The sequence below is a fragment of the Rhagoletis pomonella genome, unplaced genomic scaffold (assembly GCF_013731165.1).
Source record: "Rhagoletis pomonella isolate Grant_MI unplaced genomic scaffold, Rhpom_1.0 Rhpom_scaffold_00005, whole genome shotgun sequence".
Classification (NCBI taxonomy): domain Eukaryota; kingdom Metazoa; phylum Arthropoda; class Insecta; order Diptera; family Tephritidae; genus Rhagoletis; species Rhagoletis pomonella.
In genome coordinates, this window is record NW_023458559.1 from 43989785 (window position 1) to 44014269 (window position 24485).

At 34.3% G+C, this 24485-nt stretch overlaps 1 protein-coding gene and 1 non-coding gene across 2 annotated transcripts in view; one reads left to right on the top strand and one right to left on the bottom strand.

Moving 5' to 3' along the window:
• LOC118739033 (dual specificity protein phosphatase 22-like) overlaps positions 1-24485 on the top strand; it is an 89198-nt gene that overhangs the window by 37750 nt on the left and 26963 nt on the right. The window contains exon 2 of the mRNA XM_036470124.1: positions 4378-4426. The gene's annotated coding sequence lies outside the window, so the exon portion shown is untranslated. The remainder of the gene's footprint in view (positions 1-4377; positions 4427-24485) is intronic.
• Trnas-aga lies at positions 7369-7450 on the bottom strand. Its single transcript has one exon. It is a non-coding gene; the product is annotated as a tRNA-Ser (tRNA).

Sequence of the window (24485 nt, forward strand, 5' to 3'; positions counted from 1 at the left end):
TTCCTTTCCTTTCCTTTCCTTTCCTTTCCTTTCCTTTCCTTTCCTTTTCCCCGCCTTTCCCTTCATTTCTTTCATTTTTTCTTGTATATTCTTTCGTTTTCATTCTTTTGCTGCCTGCCAGAGCTAGCAAAATTTTGAAAGTAAATAAAAGCTTCTGTTTCTCGAATGCAAGCAAGGGAAGAGATAACACTGCAGCAGCACAAAAAAAAGCGCAACAATCACGGGTTAATTTTTTTGTGTCCTCGGGGTGTGCTTTCAGGCGCCCCTATACAGCTTTACTGCCCATTCTCAGTCATAATTACAGAAACAGAAAAGCTTGCAATGCACAAAACATATAATAGAGTGCAACGCTATGCAATATAAAAATACCACAACTTTGTAGTAAATCTATGTACATATGTATGTATGTATTAGGGATGCCTCGAATGTCATATGTTTCACATTCGCGAATGCGAATTTTCGGAACATTAAAAAAGATATAACCAACTTAAGTCATCGTTATCGTTTTTTATTACTTAAGCTGAGATCCCACGATTGCCGCAAATGGACCAATTGCCGTAAGTTGGCGAAAAGCAATATAGTGACAATAATTGCCCCAAACTTATCACACTATTGTTCGAGCATGCGGCAATTGTGACCATAAAGTGTTGCGCTGACCTCTAAATTCTGTTTTACCTGATTCTAGTAAAAACCACATAAGTCCAAATTCCAAACTTTATACAAAAATTATAAACATTTCTTAAAATTTTGATCACAATTCAATGGTTTTTAATTTGGGTTTCTAGAAAAAATTTTGTTTTGCAGTTTACAAAGTAATTTACAGAGAAGAAAGTGCATAATACCGTCAGCTAAAAAAATTATGTAAAATCAACAGGATCTTTTAGCAACTTCAAACCTCCACCTTATTGTACTAAATAACCATTTTTTTCTAGAAATCCGAATTATAAAACGTGGAATTGTGTTCAAAAGTTTAAGAAATTTTTATAATTTTTGTGTAAAGCTTGCAATTTGGATTTATGCAGTTTTTGTTAGACAATGAGCTATACTTTTATACGAAAATAATGAAGATTAAATAAGTAGAAGAAAAATAGTCAAGACTGGTCAAAATTTTGAGGTTCTACTGCTTTGTCGTGGGCTGTATTGAACTTTTAAGTTTTTTTTTTAATAAATTTATACTGTCATGGCAGTCCGCCATTTGGTGACATAAAATACCTTTCGTATTCTTCTCGTATGAGTTTTGCTTGTGGTGGTATATATCGCGGCAAAGATTCCGTTATCGGACTTCAAGAAAAATTATAATTTCACTACAAATTAAATTAAAAGTTATGTTGCTTCCGAAAACAAGGATATTAATTTCAGTGATTTTTGGACACATAAGGAAGCAAAAAAGTAAATTATTAATAAACAGCCTAAATATTGATGTGTATTGTTCACTTCAATTGCCGCACAAGAATACAATAAATGTTGCCGCAATTTTGAAATTTTCATTGCCCCATGATTGCCAATCAAGCTATCACACGATTGCCGCACACGGGCCGTATTTGATTGGGTACAGCAAGCACAATATCGGCCTATATTCCCGCATGAGTCAATGTATTGTGAATTCACACGATTGGGGCATAAAATGAGGCAATAATTGGTGCAAAGAATGTACACGAAAAAAACTGGTCACAGTTAAAACGTTCTAAAACATAAATATATTAATGGAATTCAACGATATTTACATATATTTACATCTAAACTTAGTTTTATTGAAATTCGTTAAAAAAAGAGTTAATTCTCCTTGTAATAAGCAAACGATCGCAATTTTGACTTTATGTCTTTCATTAGCCCTTGCACAGAAGTTTCAGTGATTTCCTTGGAAACCAGCTGCCATTTATTTTTGAATTGTTGTGCGTTTTTTACAGCTTTGTGGGTCTTAAGAAGTTTGGATTTCATAACGGCCCAGTAGGTTTCGATCGGCCGATGCTCTGGACAATTAGGTGGTTTCACCTCTTTTGCTACAAAATACACTTTGTTTCTATGTTACCATCCTAAAGCCATTTTTCCGTAATGACATATCGCGAGATCAGGCCAAAAAAGCTCTGGATCTTTATGCAGCCGTATAAGAGGTAAAAGTCGCTTTTGCAGACACTCCTTAACATAAATTTCTTGGTTAATTGTACCAGTGCTTACAAAAGGATCACTTTTGAAGCCGCATTGGCAAATTGCCTGCCAAATGAGAAACTTTTTGGGAAATTTGTCAAACTTTTTGTTTTTATATTTATCTGCAACATTGCCTCTTTTATTTTCAGTGTGAAATTCGCGGCCCCGGATTTGTTTAAAATCGGCTTTTACGTACGATTCGTCATCCATAACAATACAGCCAAATTTTTGTATGAGACTGTCGTACAATTTCCGAGCACGTTGTTTCGCCAACAAATTTTGCTTACCGTTGCGATTAGGTGCTGCATTCACTTTGTAAGAACGTAGTCCTGCTGTTTTGCATACTTTTTGTATTTACGAAGACGACATGTTTAATTTTTTGCCGACATCTCTTACCGAAAGTCCAGGATTTTTCTTAAAAGCAGATAACACTTCCTTTGCCTTAATTTCGCAAGCAAATCCTTTTTTTCTGCCACTACCAGGGTTCCTTTTTAAAGATAAACATTCATTGTATTTTTTAAGCACATAAGTAACGGTAGACTTTGGAAATTTTAGCTTTTTTGCGATGTCGTTATGGAACATGCTGGGATTTTCCAGCTTTTTGCGCAATATTAACTCGCGATCGATTTCTTTCTTGGTCCTCGTTTCTACACTGATGGAAAATGCTTCCAGCTTTTTAAGTGTCTACCGATTTTTATTTTAATGTTATGATTAACCGAGCTATGCTTGGTTATGTGCGACCAGTTTTTTTCGTGTACATTCTTTATTGCAGCAATCGTGGGATCCCAGCTTTAAACACTGAACGAGTGCTTAACCTATAGGTTAAAGTAATTTTGCGATTGGTTAGAGGCTCGTATGAAAGGCCGGCTGCACTGAACAATTGCTCACTTGGAACGCTAAAATATTTTCGGGCCAGATTTTTGCCAATTTGTCGTATTTTAGTTTAGTTTTAGTATTTCTATTCTATTATTTCTAGTGAATTTAACCGTGGAGCGCCTGAAGCTAAAAGCCAGGTATTGTCCGCACCCTGGTTAGATAGACTTAGAGCCATTTCGATGCAAATATTCGCAACATCCCTGGTATATATATGTATATAGAGGAAAATTCGCTGCTGTGGGAATTTGAGTCCCTCCTCTGCTTACGTTTTTATTTTACTAAATATATGCAGTCGTTTTATATTTTTTCACACATTTGCTCGCTGTTGAGGGCGTGACGTTGGCGCATTCGATGCATCAAAATTTTTGTACATACATACATACAACTATGTATTGTATATTTTGCTCTCGTATCTACAAGTTGCTTTTATGTGTGCATTTTATGGCATGAATGTATGTCAAATTGTGCAAGTATGTATCTAAGCACATTCACGTCTACACATTGGCAGGCTCGCAAGTTGATGTGTTTGTGCGCTCGAGTTCAAGTGCTCGTGTGTGCTGCCAATCAGCTTAACCTGCCTTAGAGGCTTTGAGAAGTCAATCAAGCGTGTCCTTTGCCTACTTTTATTTAACTTTTTTTCTAATATATATTTTTCCTGAGCGCAAATGTTTGTGTGTCGATACTACTCGCATCTTTAGCTTAATAGACATGTCGACGCATATCAGTTGAATATGCACTGTGAGAAAAATTTGAAGCTTACGAATCTCGGGGTGAAGCTCCCATAAATATGGAAAGTTCGATTTTCTTTGATCTTGGTATGTTTAACCGCTGAATGGTAGAAATTAGAAATACATTTCTGGTTATTAAAAACATGTAAATTTTTGGTTATTCAAAAATGAGAAATCATTTAAAAACTTTGGACATCAATTTTTGCCATTTAAAAGCTGGAGATAAATGTTTGGTAACTGAAAAAACTGAACCTTGAATGTAAGCCATTTTAAAACTATTTTAAATTAGCATAAAATTAATTTGTAAACAAATTTATACCCAATAACAAACAAATTTATCTCCAATCGCAAATTTCAAAAAAAAAGTCCATTTAGAAAATTCTGTCCACTGTAAACCCTTTCTAATTTACCATCAAATTATGCTCAGTTTTAATATCCCAAAAAATGTATGTCCATTTTTTATTTTCTAAAAATGCCCAGTAAATAAAGTAAGTCCAATTTCTCAATCAGCAGAAAATTATGTCCACCTTTTAATTACAAAATGAATGTCTAGTTTTTCAATATTTAATATTCGCTGTTCCACAAATTTGTACACAATTACATGAATTTTCTTTTATTGCTATTACAGGAAATCGCTTCCCATCAGCGCTTCAAGGAAATTTGCAGTAAGAAAGTTGGTGAGTAGGAAATCCCACTTCTCATAAAATTTCAGAACATTTGCTCATACATAAATACATATTACTCGTGAATATATGTAATTAATTTTGAGTTTTATTTTATTGTCAGAGGTAAATGTATTTTATTTTATTTATTTTATTTTTTCTTGCTATCAGCGACTTCTTTGAGTTATTAGCTTTAAATCTTCCGAGTTTCCGAAATTTTTGGTTTTGATTAAAGAAACACACAGAAAAAGGAAGAAAAAGACACAGAGAAAAAAATTAACCATATCGTGTTTATTTCAAACAAAAACATAATTTGGCGCCCAACACATTTTTCATTTGAAATATTTTTAACATAGCTTTGCTATCGGAAAAATAGTGCCTCCAAGGTGGTCCCATACTAATTTGGTTTAGATCCGATCATTGGACAATGAAGAAATTAACGGTAATCCTAAATTTTTGTATGAGAATTGAAGTCGGTTGTGTTTTTTTGATTTAAAATTACTTGTTTTCAAAACTCTTTCTTTCTATAGTTTCGTTTTCTGTTCAAAAATTTCAAATCGCTAACATAAAGCAATCGAAATATCCTCTGTAGGAGAAACTCATTATATTTTTTTTTTAATTAATTCGTGATTTTACGATTCCTTTCTAAGTTTTTCAAGATTTCTCGGCAGTTATTTCTGGGATTGTCTTTGATTGTTTTGGATAAGGAAAAACTTGATCAATAATATTTTGAGTCAGAAATTCCAAAAATTGTACCGCTTTTATATTTAGTCATTGATAAGAAAATGACATGGTTTGAGATTTTTAAGAATTTTTGCGAGAATTTCTCGGAACTTTTCAGGATTTATCAGAATCTTTAGTTACTTTTTCGGGGATATTTTTGAGTTTTTCGGAACTTTTTCAAGAATTTTCACTTTCAGCAGTACACTTAAATTTTGATTTCGTTTAAATGAGTCGATTTGAAAAATTTCCTTTAAATAGAGCCCTTCGGTTTGGCCTTGGGAAGAAATAAAAGGGAAAAACTATATAATTTTCTTGCCTGAAATAATAAGTCTGAGTTAAATACTTTTTTCTTTCTAATCCCCAGTTTTACCAACCAATTTTAAAATGTATCAGTTTTAAATTCTAACACGCTAATAAATTTTAAATTTATTGGCACAATCAGGCATAAGTTTTTTAAGAAATACAAAAAATGTTAAACATTTCTAAACCAAGTATTTTTGTGTTAAATTTCTTTATGAAATTCGTCTTTGCAATAAAAATTGCACTAGTCATTATTTATGTGTAGGATATGTAAGTATATAAGTCTGTTATAAGTTGGAAGTCTTTACTTAAATCTACATACTTATTTGTAAAAGCTATTTTACTGTTACCAAACGATATCGCGTTTTATATTTTATCAAAATTAGTTATTTATTAAAAAAACAAATGGGTATAAAAAGCTGAAAGCCTGTCTTCCATCAAATTGAATGATTGAAAGGAGAGCTTCACTGGTTGAGGTAAAAAATAAAAACTTTTTAGCAGGGTTGCCACCCGCTTAAAACTTTACCAACTTAAATATATATTGAGTAAAAGATTGCGACGCATCCAGTTAATGAAATGCCTTTAAATGCACTCTTAATATATAAAAAGGATAGCTTTGAAGAGGGTTGCCAACTATTTAAAAATTTAAACATCTATATATATATGTATAAAGAAAAGTTACTTACGTAATACCGAACATAGCTCTAGAATGGTTGTGTTTGTCTCAGGCCGAATAGAAAATTCCGGAAAAATTGACCTCCCATAGATTTTGTACTCGACATTTTTTTATCACCTAATTTTGATCATAATACAGATTCACCATCGAACCAAGACCATAATTGCAAAACCTTCATCACGGACACAACGCTTTGGTTAGGTTATTTAAAATGGCAATGGAAGATATGCCTTCTGACGGCCACAAAACCATAATCAGAGCTGATAAATGTGCCACTGGAAGTCGTTAAGTGAATAGTTGGTGAATGTGTTGTACCAAAATGTTCCAACAAAAAATTAGTTGTGGGCGAGACGAAGTTCGCCGGGTACGCTAGTACAATATAATATGGAAATTGCCAATTTATCACTTTGAAGATAGGAAATGAGTAATATACTCTTTAGCTTTTTCTTTGCATTTTACGTGCGATTAAGCGCTTTTCATATCTTATAAAAAAATCTGCTTCTCAAACCTTCCTTTATACTCCACGCGTAAAGTCATAAAAATGTTCAATCCCTTGCGGCGACAGTGGTCGTCATAATTTCTCTATCTCAGCTTATAAGTAATAATACACGTGCTTCTCCATTTTGCCGCGCTAAGCAAGTGAAACAACAACAACGAAATAAAACAAAAATATAGTAAAAAGGAAAACGAAAACAACCAAGTAGAGCAGTAACAGTGGCACCTGGGGATATCTGGAAAAATATGTGCATATAGCAGACGTACATACATATGTGCATACTACTTAGTTACATATTGATACGTGTATTTAAGAATATGTACATATGTGAAAAACATGGAAAAGTAAAAAAAAACTGAAGAATTTTTTTCATGTAAAAATTCAATTTTTTTTTATTGACCATAAATATATATAGAGTAAAAAACTAAAAATAGTAGAGCTTTTATGAATAATTGCATTTGCAATAAAAAAAAAACAATAAAAATTAAAGAAAATTTTTTTCTTTCATAAAAAATAAGATATGTATATAAAAAATTCCAGAAAATACCAACTGCGAAGCAAAATAAATTTATTACGAAATAGATATTATATGTGTATACATATTTTAAATATTTATAATTTTTTCTTAGTAAAAAAAGTTTACGAAAATTTTACGAACTTTTTTTTATATAAAAAAAAATCGATAAAAATAAACACCATTTTTTATTTTTGTATTCAAAAAAAAAATAAAAGCATAAAAAAATAAAAAATATTATTTTGCTTCGCAGTCGGTAGGATTCGAACCTACGCTCCCAGAGGGAATCTGATTTCTAGTCAGACGCCTTAACCGCTCGGCCACGACTGCTTGGTTGCCGAATGCGGCTAATTCGCCGCCACAACATATACGCGATAGACGTGGAAGTGGAGCATAAACTAAATTAAAACAATTTTTAATGCGCAAGCAACAATTTTTCTCAAGAATATATAAAAAGAGTAAATAAATATTTACTTTTGTTCTTATTTATTCATATGCTGTTGTCAGTCTATCTGTTAATAAAATATTATTGGTTTATTTGCGCTGCTGCTGATAGCCGCACAAATTTCTGTAGCTAGCACTAGGTTTATAGAAGTTCCCACACGCACCTGCAATCTATTTTGCGCGTCAAATAAATGTCAAATGAGCAGTTTAATTTGAAAATGTATATATATTTTTTACACTCTATTAACCAATACAATCTCTCAGCAAATTGTATGGTATTAAGCCCAATTGATTGATAACCTAAAATACTTGCGAATATCTCGGCTGAGCTGATAAGCCATTTAAAGAAAGACAACAAAAACAACAACTGACATGATTTAAAAAACAAAAACAAATAAAGTTACTTACGTACATTCGTTGGCTTTGTTTTCTTTGCTACTTCAAATTAATGTTATTTCTATGCAAAACACCTATGAGTAGAACTTATGTACATACACACGCTCTTATTGAGACCCACAAATAGTACTAAGCCGTCGATGTTAAGTAACGGCAAAGATTCATTGAGTATGGCAGATTAACGTCAAAGCGATATATAAATACTGCAGCAGGAAAGCAGTTAATCAAACAAAAGCACGAATACGTATGTGTTCTGAGGCATTGGAGATGGCGTTGATGTGTTGAAAAGTACTTTTATTGCACATTTCTATTGATTGGGTATTTCAATGAAAAAATGTGGCTATTCATTGGAGTGCGGGGTTATAGCTTTTAGTATCGGGTGTAAATTGTTGGAAGGTGTGATTTTTATGTAGCTAAAATCATAGACAGACGGCAACGTTAAAACGGATTAACAGCGAGATCGTGTGCTCAAGTCCAACGGCTAGAAAATATTTAATTTTTATTTTTTTGTTATTGTGGATTTTTTTTAACCAAAACCAAACTCTATAAAATTAAATTAACTTAAAAAAATGATATGAAATAAAACAAAGTAAAATAAAATAAAAAAATAAGTAATATTTAAACATTTTTTTTTTTTTTGGAAACTGACCGAAATGGGTGACGAACCTGGGTGCTACTGCATTCAAGTGCGCAGCCTTAGTTTTAGTTCACAATATACAACAGCTGACCTTTTTGCTCAGTATTGTCATCGAAAGTGCCCCTGATCCGCATTAAGTTTGAGAATTAACTCTAGCACTTTGTGCGGATAAACTGCAGATAATTCCCGAGATAATTCCGAATTAACGAGTTGATCCGGATCAACGCTGTCATCTGTCTAAATATGTTTTTAGCATAAGAAGTGAAGTATATAAAGAAACCAGAGACTGTAAATAAAAGCAAATTTTATTTCGATTCATCTTGATTTCTAGAAAATTTCCGAGACTTTTGGCATTTCTTCAGTACATTTAGAAATTCTTAGAGTTTTATTTCTCGGGATTTTCCATGTTTTATTATTCGAAATTTTGTGACATTTCGGGATTTTTCGTGCGTTCTCGAAAATTTTCGAAAACTTGTGTGATATTTTAGAGCTTTTCGAGCATCTTTGTGCTTTATTATCCGTGATTTTTTTGGATTATCGGTACTATTCAGGACACTTCGCAACTTTTCCAAATTGTTTGAAAGCAATTGGGGTTTTTTAAAACTTTTCAAGATTTGTTTATGTGTTTTTTCAGCGATTTCGGGATCTTTCAGAAGCCTTCGTGATTTTTTCGAAAACTTTTGGAATATTATTTTTTTGTTATATTTTTTGGGGGTTTCAGAAATTTTGTGAAAATTTCCCGGAATTTTGGCGAGCCTTCGTGCATTTTTGGAAGTATTGCATAATTTCTGGAATATTTGTTTATATTTTTTAGGGATCTTTAGCAGTATTTTGGAAATTTCGGGGTTCTTTGTGTCTTTTCGGAATTTTTTATGACTTTTTTGAACCTTTTACGAACTTTTCTGTCATAAAAATAAATATAAAAAAATATTAGGTTATTTGCTGTTAAAAAGATATAAAAGCCTACATTTTTTTTCTTGTTCAAAATAATGAAATGCTAAGATTAATTAAAAGTTAATTTTATTAAGTTTCTTCTCGGTACGGTACCTACATATAAAAAATTGTTTGCGATATTTTCGGGTATTTTTTAGAAAGTTTGAACACTGTGTTTAGTGCCCTTTCGGGGTCATTTTCGGGATTTGTTGGGATTCTTCGGGTATTTCGTGTTGTACCAAATATTCTAAATTTTTCTGTATTTCAATGGGATTTCTCGGTTATTTTGAAAACAGTTTGCAAATTTTTTTTCTAAACCTTTCGGCATTTTTTCATGAAATATGGGAATTCTTCGGGATCATCATGTTTTATTCGGGGTTTTCAGATATATTTCGAAGTTTCTCACGTTTATTTGCATATTTAAACCTAAACTTTGCTCTCGGTGAATGCCCAACATATGGAGAGCAAACGCTTCGGTTTATTTCGACGTCAAATAATATCAGAAGAAAAAATGTTTTTTTTTTTATTTTTGTCATAAAAATAAAGACGATTACAGATTCTGTAGAATGGAACCCAAACTATCGAAAAAATTTCGCTTACGTTATTTTCTCGGTTGCGGCTCAATATGAATATGACTTTTTAATAGTTAAGTAGGTAAGTGGCATATTTTTTGAATCAAGTTTGCAACATGTTATTGCAATATGAAATTTACACAAATTGTCAGCATCAGGAAGGACACGATTTTATGCCTCATTATTACAAGCAAAAAAATGTAGATACATATTAACATATGTACATATGTATATATGTGCGTACATATGCATATTTTATTTTTCATTGGGAAACCGTGGGCTGTCGCCAACAATATTTGCATTTTTTCCCACATCCTGTGCTGTCTGTTTTTGTTAGTTAAATATTAATTTCATACGAGTAGTTTTACATGTCAACAATTTTCGCCAACATTTGGTTCCATTAAAAATTGAACAATGCGCTGGGAAGTGCGACAATATGGATAATAAGAAGCAAGGGTGTGGCTGGCTGTATTTTTACAAGGACGAAATGACAAAATTTAAAATTTAAACAAATATGTATTAAATTTTTTTTAGTTTTTTCACAGATTGTGGACTTTTTTTTAAATTTGAATAATCTAATGAACTTTAAGTTATTTGCAATTGTGTAAACCATAATTTAATTTTCAAAATTCCCATGAGAATGTATTTATTAAGCTATTACTATATTTGGCTTTGTCAAAAATGTAGAATGCAAACATGTTAATCCCTTTATACACTACACTTTAATAGCGATGGAACATGCGAAATCTATATAATTGTTGCATGCTCAGTTTTTTTTCAAATGACTAAGCGCAAATAAAAATTCCAAAGGACTTTACAGTGAGTCAATTCAACCAACATGCCAGCCAACCAGTCAGTCAGTCAGACATCTAGCAGGACTAGTTAAATAGTGTTAGTCACCGGACAATTACCTATATAATTGCTTATAAACACGTGCAGGTGCTATTATTTACATACGAATGCGCATTAGAGTGGCCCAAAAGAAGTAAAGTCGGAATTTTAAAATACACCCGCTTTTTATTGAAATCAATAAATATTTAGAGGTCACTCAAAGCTTTCCATGTACTTTATATCGGGAAAAAACAATGTTTCGTAAACTTTTTATAAAATTCTTAAAAATCAATATTTTCCGGCCGGGAAACTTTTTTTCTATTCAGGAGACTTCTAATAATAATACCAATAGATAATAGATAATTAATAGAGGTATGCACTGCGACCATTTTTAATTGTAACTATTTTTGACAAGTCCTCCAAAAACTCCGAAAAATTCAATGTGCGGACAAACAAACATTCTTTAGTATTAAATGATGGTAAAATAAACAATTGGGTATTATTACTGGAAGTCTTCTGAAAAGAAACAATGTTTTGATAAAAAAAAGTTATTTTCAAGAATTCTATACCATTTACAAGAAATTTAGTTTTTTTCCCCTATAGGGCTTTGAGCGCTTTGAACGACCTCTAAATAAAATAAAACGGACATATTTTTTTTTCGACCACCCTAATGTATGTAGGCGCCTGACGAAGACAGTGATATAAATTGACACAGACTTATGTACAAATACATTTAAGTATACGCTTTATAACTGGAACAAATAATTTTATAGCGAAAGTGCAAACAAATGAATGGCGTGCGTGATTGTTCTAGAACAAAAATGTGTTTAAGTTGGAAATGCGAAAAATGCAATTGTTGCAAGCGCAGCGTTATTAAATTGTCGCAGACTTGTACGCGTTCACAGCTATCTACACATCCATACATATGTATGTATGTACATTAGTGCGGGCCATTTTTTTTTACGCGTATGCGCATCAGCATAAGCGGATTCTACTCGTAATTCTAAGCACATTTTCCGAAGAAACCTTGGTTTTAAAATCAATTTGGAGTTTGGCAAATTGCGAAAATAGGTTTCGAGGAAAATTTGAAACTTTTTACTGTTGCGCTCTCTGATGGAAGTTTAAGAAAACGATAAGTGTATAAATGGATTCCTCATACCAAAATAACCCTTATAACATATTTTTATACAGAATTTAAGCAGTTCTTTACGACAGTACAGCAATTTGGCAAACTTCAAATTGATTTTAGACCCATGGTTTTTTCTATAAAATTTTCTTGGAATTACACACAGAATCTTTCTGTGCTATACGCGCATAACAGAAAAAATCTCGCATAAAAATTGACCCGCCCTAATATGCATACAGATCTATGGTTATTTGCAAGTAACTACCTTTTATTGCCACACTGACATATATTTCCTATTTGCTATTGACATCGATTGTAGAAAATATTTATGTACATACGTACATTTATTGATAAATGTTTCGGTAAAAAAATCGATAATCATATCAATAAAAATATCGATAACAAATTCGATAAAGATACTAGGAACAATATCTATAAGAAATTGAATATCAAGATCGATTAACCACTAATGGTCTTGGTACATAACAATATGTAATGGATATGACTAAAGAGCAACTCTATCTTTTTTAAATATTTTTTTTCTTTTTAACCGACTTCACAAAAAGGGGAAGGTTATCAACCGCTTAACTGGACGACGTTAACCGATTTCTATAATTCTTTTTGTAAAGGTAAGGTGTTGCCTCACAGATGGTCCCATATTAATTTGGTATAAATCCGATCATCGGATCATGAAGAAATAACGATAATCTTAAATTTTTATACGAGAATTAAAGTCGGTTTTGTTTTTTGCTTAAAAATTACTTGTTCTATTTAAATTTTCTTTTAATTGTTAGATTTTATTGTTTTGGTAAGAAAAATATATTGTTTTTATTTCATTTAATTTTTAGGATCTCATGTAACTTTTTTGTGAATTTATTTTTTTGTCTGCTTTAACCTAATTTTCTTTTCATTTTTAACTTACGTTTCAAAAATCAAAAAATATTTTATTTAAAAAAAATATTTTATTTTAATTTTATTTTATTTTTAATCCATCTTTTTTTATTTAGCTTGTCTGCTTTTTCTAATTTAATTTTTAGATGTATTGAATTAAGAAGATTTTTTTTTTTAATTTCATTTAATTTTAAATTTTTCCTGTTTATTTTAATTTTTAAGAAAGGCCAACAGTATGACACTGAGACCTCCTTGTTAGCAGATCTTTCAGTTAGTCTTTCGAGAGTCAGTAAAGAGCTTTCGAGATTAATGAGGGGTTCTTAGTAGAAACCAAAGGCTATTCAAAAGCTTACTGATATTCATGTAAGAAGTGGGATTCTATTTTGGCTCAATATGCCTACTGTCAATGCCATTCTTCAATGTCAGGAAATAAATATCCACGGAACACAATTAAATTCTAGGAAATCATTCTACTTGCTGAGGTAAGCAAAAATTCCCGAGTTTCCTATACTGATCGCAATATGGGTTGCAACACCGTTAAAGTAAGGTTATGAAGTGCAGACAATTACTTTTTGGAGTTCGTGAGTCCGGTTACTTCATATCTCAAGCACTTAATCTCAGATTAATGAGCAAGAAACATCTTTCTGAGAAGTGCCTTATTCAACATTCGTTCAATATAAACTAAAATTCAAGAGTGTTTGACTTTAAATTGGGCAGGGACATGAACTCAAAAAAGAAGAAGAAAAGACAGCTCTACTTTTTACAACATAATACCCGGTCGCATCGGCGTAGCTGGCATTTCAGGGTACTATTTTATTTATATATAAGGAAAATTTGAAATTTGAAGAAATTTGCCCGGTCGGCAAGAACTAAAAGTAATCACTCGAGAAGAATATTGATTTTTATTCTACTGGCAACACAGCAAACCAATGCGTTAATCCTTTCAACTGTGCTAAAATTAAAATGATAGCCGCAATTTTTCCAATTGTCCTCGAACATTTTTACTGATAGCTGTAAACGCAACACAGCAGCTGAGCACTTCTCAGCCACTACATGTCAAACAATTACCGCATTAATTGCCACATAAGCAATGCTTTCAATAGTGAAATTGGCGTGAAATGGCAAAGCGAGCAGCAATACTGGGCACTTTTTTATCGTTTGCAACTAAAAATGGCATTTTCGAGTGCGGCTCATTGAACATTGCAGTGACAGAATTTCGAGTGACGCAAGTATGGCATACGTATGCATGCCTATCTATATACGTTCTATTTCAATGTATAGCTTGTATTGAACACTGTACACTCTCATGCACTTGAATAGGTACAATGCTTTTTCGCATGAATACAAGATTCAAACTTTGTAGAATATTAAAAACTAAAAATATTTTAAATAGTTACACATTACCATTGGTTTTTGACAATTTTATTTTACTGACGCTCTTGCCCAATTTTTTCCACATACAAAAAAAAAAATGCAAGCATGCATTATATGGAAAAAATTGCACTAAAACTTCTAAGAAAAAATTTTTAAATTTCAATGAAAATTTGTCGATTTTTTTCTAAAAAGTTTGAAACCGTAAGAACTTATATTTTAATAAAAAAAGTGGAAATGAAACAAGAGAAAAAAAGCGAAAAAGAATTGTACCTATTCAAGTGGCTAGGAGTGTATGCTAAAGTGCCTGGCGGGTAGTGAGTGATACTATTTTAGGCATTGAAGGATATTTGCGGCTATGCATAATTCAAATTCTACCACTTATTTATTTTCCTTTCTATCCATGCTAGCGAATGAGACGTGCCTAATCGCTTTGCAAATCCTGAGCACTTTGTTGGCACTCCAAGTGACAAATAGAGATGGAATGTGAAAAAATTATTATACTAAATAACCGTTAAAGCGGCTCAAATGCTGAGGAGTCCTAGAATGAAAAAAAAAATATCCTTATAATTTACGTATGTATATGAGCAAAGTGTTAGTGTTACTATCCAGAATTATGTGCAGTGGCATAATGCTTACGAAGTTTATCCTATCCCTTAAGAGGGAGAGTGCTAGGCTATTGGTTGGTGTTCTAACGGGGCATTGCCTGTTGCCAGCTGCGCCTTTAACTAAGCTCTGACCAATGATAAGATATGTAGTAGATGCAAAACAAAGGAGGAGGCAGTGAGATATTTCCTCTGTGAGTATCCTACCCTCAGCGGACTGCGGATTAGTCACCTGGGAACGGGCTTTTTGCATAATCTGGAAGTCGCCGCCAAAGTAGGGTAAAACAAGGTGTTCCAATTTGACAAAAAAACTACGATTTTTCTCAGCAATGTTTCTGGTACTCAAGTTATTAGCTGTCTAATGTGGCCCTAGTTTAACTGGTAACGCTATGGGCTTTAATAATCTCTTCGAAGCCATTTAGTCAGCTTAACCTAACCTTCAACTTAAAACCTGCTCGCTCACGTTTATACTCGCACTCGTTACGAGTCGTAAAAATTCTTTATTTGTATTGTTTTAATTGTCAAAAAATATGGATTTGCGCTTTTAATGCCACCCTCGCAATGTCATTTAAATACGCCAGAGTTTTTCCAATAAATTCATTATTGCATTTTTAAATAATTCATTTTACCATTTCATTGTCAACGTTCATATTATTGGCGCGCTACTTAATTGAATATATTCATTAGTTCTTGTTACTAACCTTTTTAATTTTCGCATTATCAACACGATTTTATCGCGCTGCTGTGCATATTTAGCAAAAATTAAAAAAGGAAAATGTAGCAAATGGGTGACTTTTTGTTTCATGACCTCGCAATGCAGCGCAGCTTGCCGCTGCCAAAGATTTGGCTGATTGCGCACAATACAAAATGTGGGTAAGTAGATACATATTTGCTGTTACTGCTTTTTTGTGCCTATTTTGAATAGTTAATACTTTTGTTACTATTTTTCGCTTTCATAGTTTTTTCTGTTGCCATTCTTTTTACTACCTTTTTTTACTTTTGAATTTTTAATTTTGCCTGCATTTGTTAGATTTCATTTTATTTTTAAACATTAGCCCGCTATTGTTATGAGCTCACATTTTGGCACTGGTTTGCACAATCTGCTCAGCTATGGCTGTGCTAGTTGTGTACTTTTACGCTATTGCACTGCCTCGCTTCTGCTCTCAGCGCACGCCTGCTCATGCAGTTGCTGCTTTTTCTATGTCGCATTGTGGTTCCTGAGCGCAAAAATTCAAAATGATAAAAATTTAAAAACTATTTTTTCATATTTTTTGTTCTGAATAGCCAATTGCACGGGGGTTATGAAAAAGTGAATCTATTTTCTCTGTATGTTAGGTTAGTTTGGGTTGAAGCGGCTGCCAGTGACCCCACTAGCACACCTAGGCCCTTAGATTGTGGGCCCGTTGTGTCTTCGGTTTGCCAAAATGGCCTATTAGCAGCTCCACGGCTGGGGCTAAGCCCCTCCCAAGATCCTACGACCGTTTTTCGTCCCATTTTGGCCACCTAAGTTTCGTATTGCTGAAAGTGGTGAGACTAACTTACCTGGCACTTCCTAATTTAAGAGATATATCCCTTAAACGAGCTTGCAGATAACGAGCTTGCAGATAACGAGTGGCATGCTTAAACCCGATGCGGATGCGCCCTCTATTGCAATTTCGTCTGCCTTTTCATTGCCTGGTATGTTCCTGTGCCACGGCACTCATATAAAGGGAAGAGCCGACTGCTCAGCCGTCTCGTTTAGAGACCTGCGACAGTCTGCTATACCAAGACTCCGTAGAGTAGAATAGGCCTAACAGCCACCGTGTATGGCCCACACATTTTGTGCCCAGTTCAGCTTTACTAGGGCTAGATATTTTGCGGACTCCCCTAGCTTCAGAATCATGTTGCCTATTACCAGGGAGCCGAAGTGAGGGGATTTTATACATAAGGTCTGTTTTGTCTGGGTTAACACCCAAGCCTTTCTCCTTCGTCCATCTTTCAATTAACCTTAGTCTGTCCTGCATGATATCACACAGACTGTATGCTATATACTATTCCGGAAAATCGGAGAAGTTGCTTTATTATTAGTAGTAATATTACTAAATAATTTTAACGAAAGTTTGATTCATATGTTCTTATCCTTTGTGAATATTTTGTGGTTTTTATACTGCATATGGTCACCCTCATGTCAGAAGCGTGAACGTGCAATTTTATCATTTCTGAGTTACTTGATTAACCTTTGCATGTTCTATATTATACCAAAACCCAGAACACCATGCTTACACGCACGGTGGGCGGGAAGCAAAGATAGGTTGCATAAAAATGTCGACAAAAACTGAAAGCAGGGTTGTATTTGTTGATATTTTTAGGTTAAGAATCCCTTTGAATTGAAATCCTAGCTGCTCCTGTTTTAAAGATATCCACATTTTACATAGTTATGATAGGACCGACTTTTGCGAAAGAGAAAAACATCCTTGTGCATTAAATATTCAACAATGTATGTGAGTAAATGTGTGTATATATATTATGTGAAAATATAAGTTTATGTAAGTTTTTAGCCGGTTTCAATCGTTTCCAAGGCGCACCACGTAGAGGCAACTTACTTTGCACCTCTTTGTTCTTTTTTTGGTTTTATTTTTTTATATTTTTTTCTTGCTTTATTTTTTTATATTTGTTTTTTGTTTCCTTTTATTTTTTTTTGTTGGCTTACCATATAATATAGTCACACATTTTAGTATTTAAATATTTTATTATTTAGTTAAGTTTTTATATATGCTGGAATGAAAATGTCATTACAGTTTTCTTCAGGCGACTCACAAAAGTTGGTTTATCAATCATATTTATTTTGAATCTATCCCAGAATTTAATGAATTCCCTATGAACTGACTTCCCGGCCTGCTCGGACCATAATCCTAAACCATCGTTATTCAAGAATGAAATAGATTGCTTTAAATGTTTAAGGATAAAATGGATTTTGACAGTTTGAGAAATTCCAGTACTTTTCAAAGCTGTGCGGAGTTCGTTAAGATTTTTATCAAAATTACTAAGATCCGCTTGTTTTGCGGAAAACCATGTATTCACGATTTTGCTCATGGCCTTGAACGAGGCAATATATTTGGTATTGTTTTTACTTATAGTTTCTTCCATACAAACTATGTTCGACATTTTTTTGTATGTGGAAGACACTGTCAGCAAAAAATAAATAATTTGCAAAAAATCAACGAAATTTTCTGGTAACTTCAGACTTTCACTTTACTAATTGGCTCAAAAGCTACATTTTAAACATTTTTCTAAAAGATCTGATTAGAAATTGTGATCAGATGAAAGTGTCTCCGAGCCAATAATTTTGTACGGCACGGTACTTATAATAATCTAGGTTTCACAAAAAAAAAAAAATATAAATACAAGGTAACATTAAAATATCAGTCATTTGTTTCGTTGCTGTGAGCATGTCATTTTAACGTATTTGGGTACATACTTATATTAAACATCAACTATTGCTTATGCAAAACGTGCTACATTAAAAAAAAAAAATCGCATATGAAAGAGCACCAACCCAACTCGTAATATTTTAAGTATACAAATTTTAGTATTTAGTATAGAAATATTCAATTGAAATACGCCAATATTATAATGAAGCGCTTTGCACTTAACGGATGCTTTTTCATAATTAAGTTAAAAAAATATATTATTTAAATTCCATGCTGTCTGTAATGGGATTTGAACCCTGACGCTCTGGAAATTAGCAAATTGTGGCAAGCATCTTCGTGCACTCAGCTACAGCCAGACATGTAAATGTGCATTCAAATGTTCAGTTTGATTCAACACCACGTGTGCGTGGTATGAAAGTATTGTTTTTAAGTACGAACATTTCAAAACGATAATCAAATAAAAAATATTCATGTTTACTTTGCGTTATTTCCCCCAGTAAATTCATAACATTTTTCTTAATATTACAACGCGTTTTTTCTGTCAGCGTAGTCATTTTTAAGCAAAATTTGTGCAATCAAATCGAAAACCGGGACACTTAAATGAAACCCGGGACATTTTAAGGTTGAACCGGGACACCGGGACAAATAGTCTAAAACCGGGACATGTCCGGGAAAACCGGGACGTCTAGCAGCCCTACACACAAAGCGCATACTTTCATGCGATTTTCTTTATGATCGCATTTGTGTTCTGGACGTACAATAGTCATTATTTCCTGACAGAAGAGTACATAAATACCAAAATAAATCTCATACAAGCTTTGAATTTATTTACTTATTATGAGGAGTACCGTTGACCTAAGTTAGAGCATTTTTATTTCTTGCCCAAGCGCAGTGCGACTTGCCTGCGCTACTTGCTTATAGCAACAAACTTTTAATAAAAAATTACTACCGTATTATATAGCATACAATATTGTATACATACATACATACATATATTGCGATATTGAAAGTGTTTGTAATGAGAAAGTTCACGCTACAGAAAAAGGTAATTGTTGTGTTTTATCTAAGTTGTATACCGGTAGCGCCCAATAAATCTCGATCAAAATGAAAATGTTTCACATTGATTTGATCTGTTTTAGTGAGCTAAAAAAGGGGAACAGATTTGTATGAGATTTCTTTTCGTATAAATATGCTCTAATTATCGAGAAGTACGCCTTCCTCTATATCCTATCAGAAGTATATAAAATGTGGATATCTTTAAAACAGGAGCAGCTAGGATTTCAATTTAAGCGGATTCTTAACCTTAAGATATCAACAAATACAACCCTGCTTTCGGATTTTGTCGACATTTTTATGCAACCTATCTTCGCTTCCTGCCCACCGTGCACGGAAAGCACGTATTTTACAATTTCAATTGCATAAATGTAAAGATACGTCTCGTAAAAAAATCTTTTAAACTTGATTTCCTAAAATTTCCATTTTTACACATTCATGTGTCTGGCATACGGGCGATGATCTTTACATATTAGGCCATGAACGAATTATCATATTCCTTACGATACTAAAAAGAGTCAAACAAAAGAAAATAGAGGGTACAGCATAGGGTTAAGAGGCCTACAAAAAGTGTTCGGCTTAGCGAGAAGAAGGTTTATATATAGGTAAGAGCACAAAATGGGTTGCCACCTGTTAAAAAAATCAAATTTAAATTAATTTAATAGAATTATTACAATATGGCTATCCGTCAAGACGATTTCTAAAAGGTAGTATTTTTAAACCACATGTAGGATTCCACCTTTAGGGCTGCCACGTGTTCAAAAAATCAAAGTCAACTTGAATTAAGGACATAAGGTAATTGAAATGTGTACCACAAAATGAATGACAGACGATAGAGCTTAAAGAGGATTTTAGTATGAAAATATATATTTTAAACATAGTTCCCAAATGTTTAAAAAAAAATCACCGTCACTTTGGATTTCCGTCACTAAAACACCGGAGTAACGAGTTTCCCTCCAGTTGTATCCATTATTTCGAATGTTTCTGTATTAACTTCAAATTCGCAATCAGCGTCCACAAAAACCCCCAAGTAAAGATTTTTTGGAATATCTGAAGAATTTTAAAAAAATTCGTCTGCCATTTTGGCACCGCCATTTTGTGCATTTTCTGTGGTCTGAATTCAAATTTGTAATGAGCAGCTCTAAAAACCGCCGATTATAAAAAAATCTTGTGTGCAAAAATATTTAAAATTGACAAAAATATCTGCCGAATTTTTTTCACTTTCTGTACAACTGCAACCACAGTGCGTCGCGCACTTGCAGCAGCGCTTTTTAATTATGCAAAATCATGCGCTGGCCTTCTTCCATCCACCCACCCCCCTGTCTTCCTTGGTGTTTTTACATAGTTTTAGTATTTTCATATTTTCAGTGTATGCGCGACGACGATGTTTGCCTGCTGACAGTCGGCGTAATGAAAATGAATATTCAAAATAAAGGAAAACATTTCACAAAAAAGGAAAGGGTTAAAGGCATTGCATTGTTCGCGCTGCCATTTCCGACCACGCTTACGCCACTTCCACTATCGCTGGCGCAGAGTAAACGCCAACCGGCTGACGACGACTGTCAGCATTTGTCTGCTTGCCTTTTCTGAGCATTTTCGTTTCAACCAAATGATGATTTTTATTATGCATTCAGCAATTCTTGGGCTGTGTGTGTATGCGGCTTTTTTTTTTTGCTGCGCGCTTTAGGCGCTTTAAATGCAAATTACAACACCAAAGCCACCATTGAACAAACAGTTGACAGTTGCGGCGGTGGAATGCAGACCACAATCAAGTTGGCTTTGTGCGCGCGCTCGCCCACTTTCACATGCAAATCAATTACGTTTTTAAACGACGATTACTTAATGCAGTCAACTTCTCTAAACGGGCACATTACTCATACGCCGTGTGCAGCTACGGATATTCAATTGAATTCAATTTCGTTAATTCTCTTGCCGCCTTCACTTGCACTGATGCCATTTTGCACCAATTCCCTTGAAATCAATCCCATCGCATAGTCGAGTGGACGGCAGCAATGCATTTAAATTTGTGTTAGCCATAGGTGATTGCACCCAGTTGCACAAAACACGCCGCCACTTGCAGCTCGTTTGCAATTTATAAAATAATCGCGCATTATTGGCACTTTGCACAAACGTACATTAAAGCTTTATGCATTAAATATTATTTACATATGAAATGGTTATCGATTGGCTATCGATTCGCGTGCTGTGTATTCGCGCTATCCGGCGGCCTTCACGGTAACAGGATGTGTCAGGCAATATTTTGTCTCACAGGTGTCATTTGTATTCGCTGTGTGTGAGTGTGTTTATTTTTATTTTTTATTCTTTTTTTCACGAGTAGAAGTATTGCAAGCCTACCTCAGTATGAGACTTTAACGCGAACTGAACCTCTCTATCATAACAGTACCGTTCAGTAGGCTCAACGTTCTTTACTGTTCCACTGCAATACGTTAGAAGTTGCATCTACTACCACCCACTGTTAGTATAATTTCAGGAAAGAGCCGCCCCTGTCGTAGCTGTACGCCTCCTCCCACTGTTTCCCTGCCCATGCCATATAAAAGGTTCGTTACTACGTCCGATATCATCAGTTCACTTGTATTTTTCGCCACTACACCGTATTTCTAAATAACACACCTTATTGGCGCACGCGCCTATGCCTTGCCTTGCACGCTGTTGAGGTGTTGCTGCATCACTTCGGCAGCTATAGGCTGTACCTCAATTTGTATGTCGTTGCTCTTCAGCATCAGCGGAACAAGATTCGCCGGCGTGACGCTACCGCCAAGGCTATCTTGTATCTTATTATTTAACCTTATGAAACGGCTATGAAAAAAGCGCTGAAGGTACGCTTTAAAACTGCCGTGACCATTGTTATTACATAGTAGTAATCTACTCACACATGTTTTCTCTAGTGCCATGCTTCAACTCCAGAAATGGAGCGATGGGTCCACCTACCCTTCATTAAACTATCCCAGCTTGTCTGACATTTGTATACGTTTCGCTGCCTTACTGTTTTTGCGGCCGCGCTGAGATCGCTTTGGTATTGATTGCGCTTCATTGCTCGTGCTTCACAGATCTCCTGAGCTACCTGGTCGATTAGGATTCTGGCACCGTTCTGCATGCAGAGCAGCCTCTATGAGCACACACGCTGTACGTGGAGTTAGACGGTCGCGCCATAGAGAAAGATACAGCACACCATCCCTCCAGCACCTGTCTTGCCTACTGCCTTGGTCCATCGATGTTTGCCATTATTCCATCCTGGGCTACCGTTGTAATTGCATGTGAAGATGGACTAGGTCATCTTATACCTGAATCCTTAAATAGTGCTCATTTAAACCGATATATCAAAATTAGATCCCAAGGTGGAAGGACAGAGCTCTCTTCCAATCTCACTTTTGGTGGCCGAATCAATGAAGTTGTGAGGTAGCTGTTCCCTCTTATGTCAACAGAATAGGTCTATAGTTGACTTACTTCTATAGTAATTGCAACGAGAAGAAGAAATAGAGAGTTAAAAACATTTTCTATGTCACAGCCTAGCATTGGCGAGGTCCCGTCGACTTTCGATCGATCAATACTTTTTTGAGTGTCTGGCTGAAATGAGTAAGGCTGGTATCTATGAGATTTTTTGATCTTCATCAGAGCTATGAATTGGTTGCATTTCCGAGGAAAAGAAGAGTATAAGAAGCCACTATTATGGCATCATGATGGGTCTATGGCGACCTAAATGTGCGCCTTCCAATATCGGATGAAGGAAGCAACGACTAACTTACCGAACTTCTAACTAAGCAGACAAGTGAACAACATCACTATATTTATTAGGCCGCACCCGCTGAGTGGCGGAGAAGCGCGAAACGCTCAGTGTTATTTGGACGATGCAATGTTACCGCACTTGCCACAAAGCGGAGAAGCGGGAAAATCACATCGAATGCGCGGCAGGCATGCCCACCAAAGGCAATAACAGAGAGAGAACTGCGGCGAGCTTTGCACTCGGGTTAAGATGAGCCCTCTCAAGCTTCAGATTAGTAAGTATTCTGCAGAGTTTATTTCAAATTGCTGATGATATTCTTACCAAGAAACACAGATAGTAAGAACCTAAGACTAAACCGAGTCGTAATTGTGATAGCATCAGAAGCGTCGGTTTCAAGCTGATTAGTTTCTAGGTCAACATGTTTCACTGCAAAATTATCCGAAGTTAAATTGTTTCGTTGAAAGTTTTAAAAAGCCTACGATGAATTTCCAAAAAACTCAACACTTCAGCTTTTTAATAGGGAGCTCATTGTTATAAAGGCAGACATAAGCTATATTAAATTTTTAAGCAATTATTAGATAGCCAGGCTTTTAATGCAATGCCATTTTTGTTTAAGCACTGTTAATTCCGCTAATTGTATAAATCCCTTAAAGTACATTTAACTTTGTAATTATGCTTCACACTCTTAATCGAGACATAAGCACGGCAAACTCTGACCTTTCACGCATCAGTTGCAAAGCTTTCTTTCCTTTCTAATCTCGTAACAATTATGTAACTGCCAAAGCTCTCTCACTTTCACTAACCGCCCTTTGTATAAACTCAAGCGACCGGTGAACGCAGTTAACGGCACTGCAGCTGCAAAATTTATAACTTTTTCAACAATTCTGCCCTTTACAAGGTAATACAAATGCAGTTAAGCGAAAGAAAGTGAAAAACAATAAACAAAAGGAGGAAGAATGGAAAAGTAAAAAATGCCAAGGAAATAAATTTATACGTATGTACATTAGAGTGTTCCACAAAAGCATGTAAACAAAGTTTAGTCCGAAATTTAATGCTCTCACCCCCTAGGATTCTTTAAAAGCAAAAAAAATATACCCCGGTTTTTTATTTCAAAGCGCTTACCGTTTTCCATGTAGTATTTTATATGGGAAAATAATTTTTTATAGAAATGGTATTGAAGTATGTAATAAAAAGAAATTTTTTTCGATCGGAAATCCCTGCTTCTCTTCAAAAGACCTCAATAATAAAACTCAATTTTTTATTTTACAATTTTTTAATAGTAACGATTTTTATGGGTCCCCCATTGCTTTTTGTTGGAGTTTCGGAGGATCTATAAAAAATAGTTACTATTAAA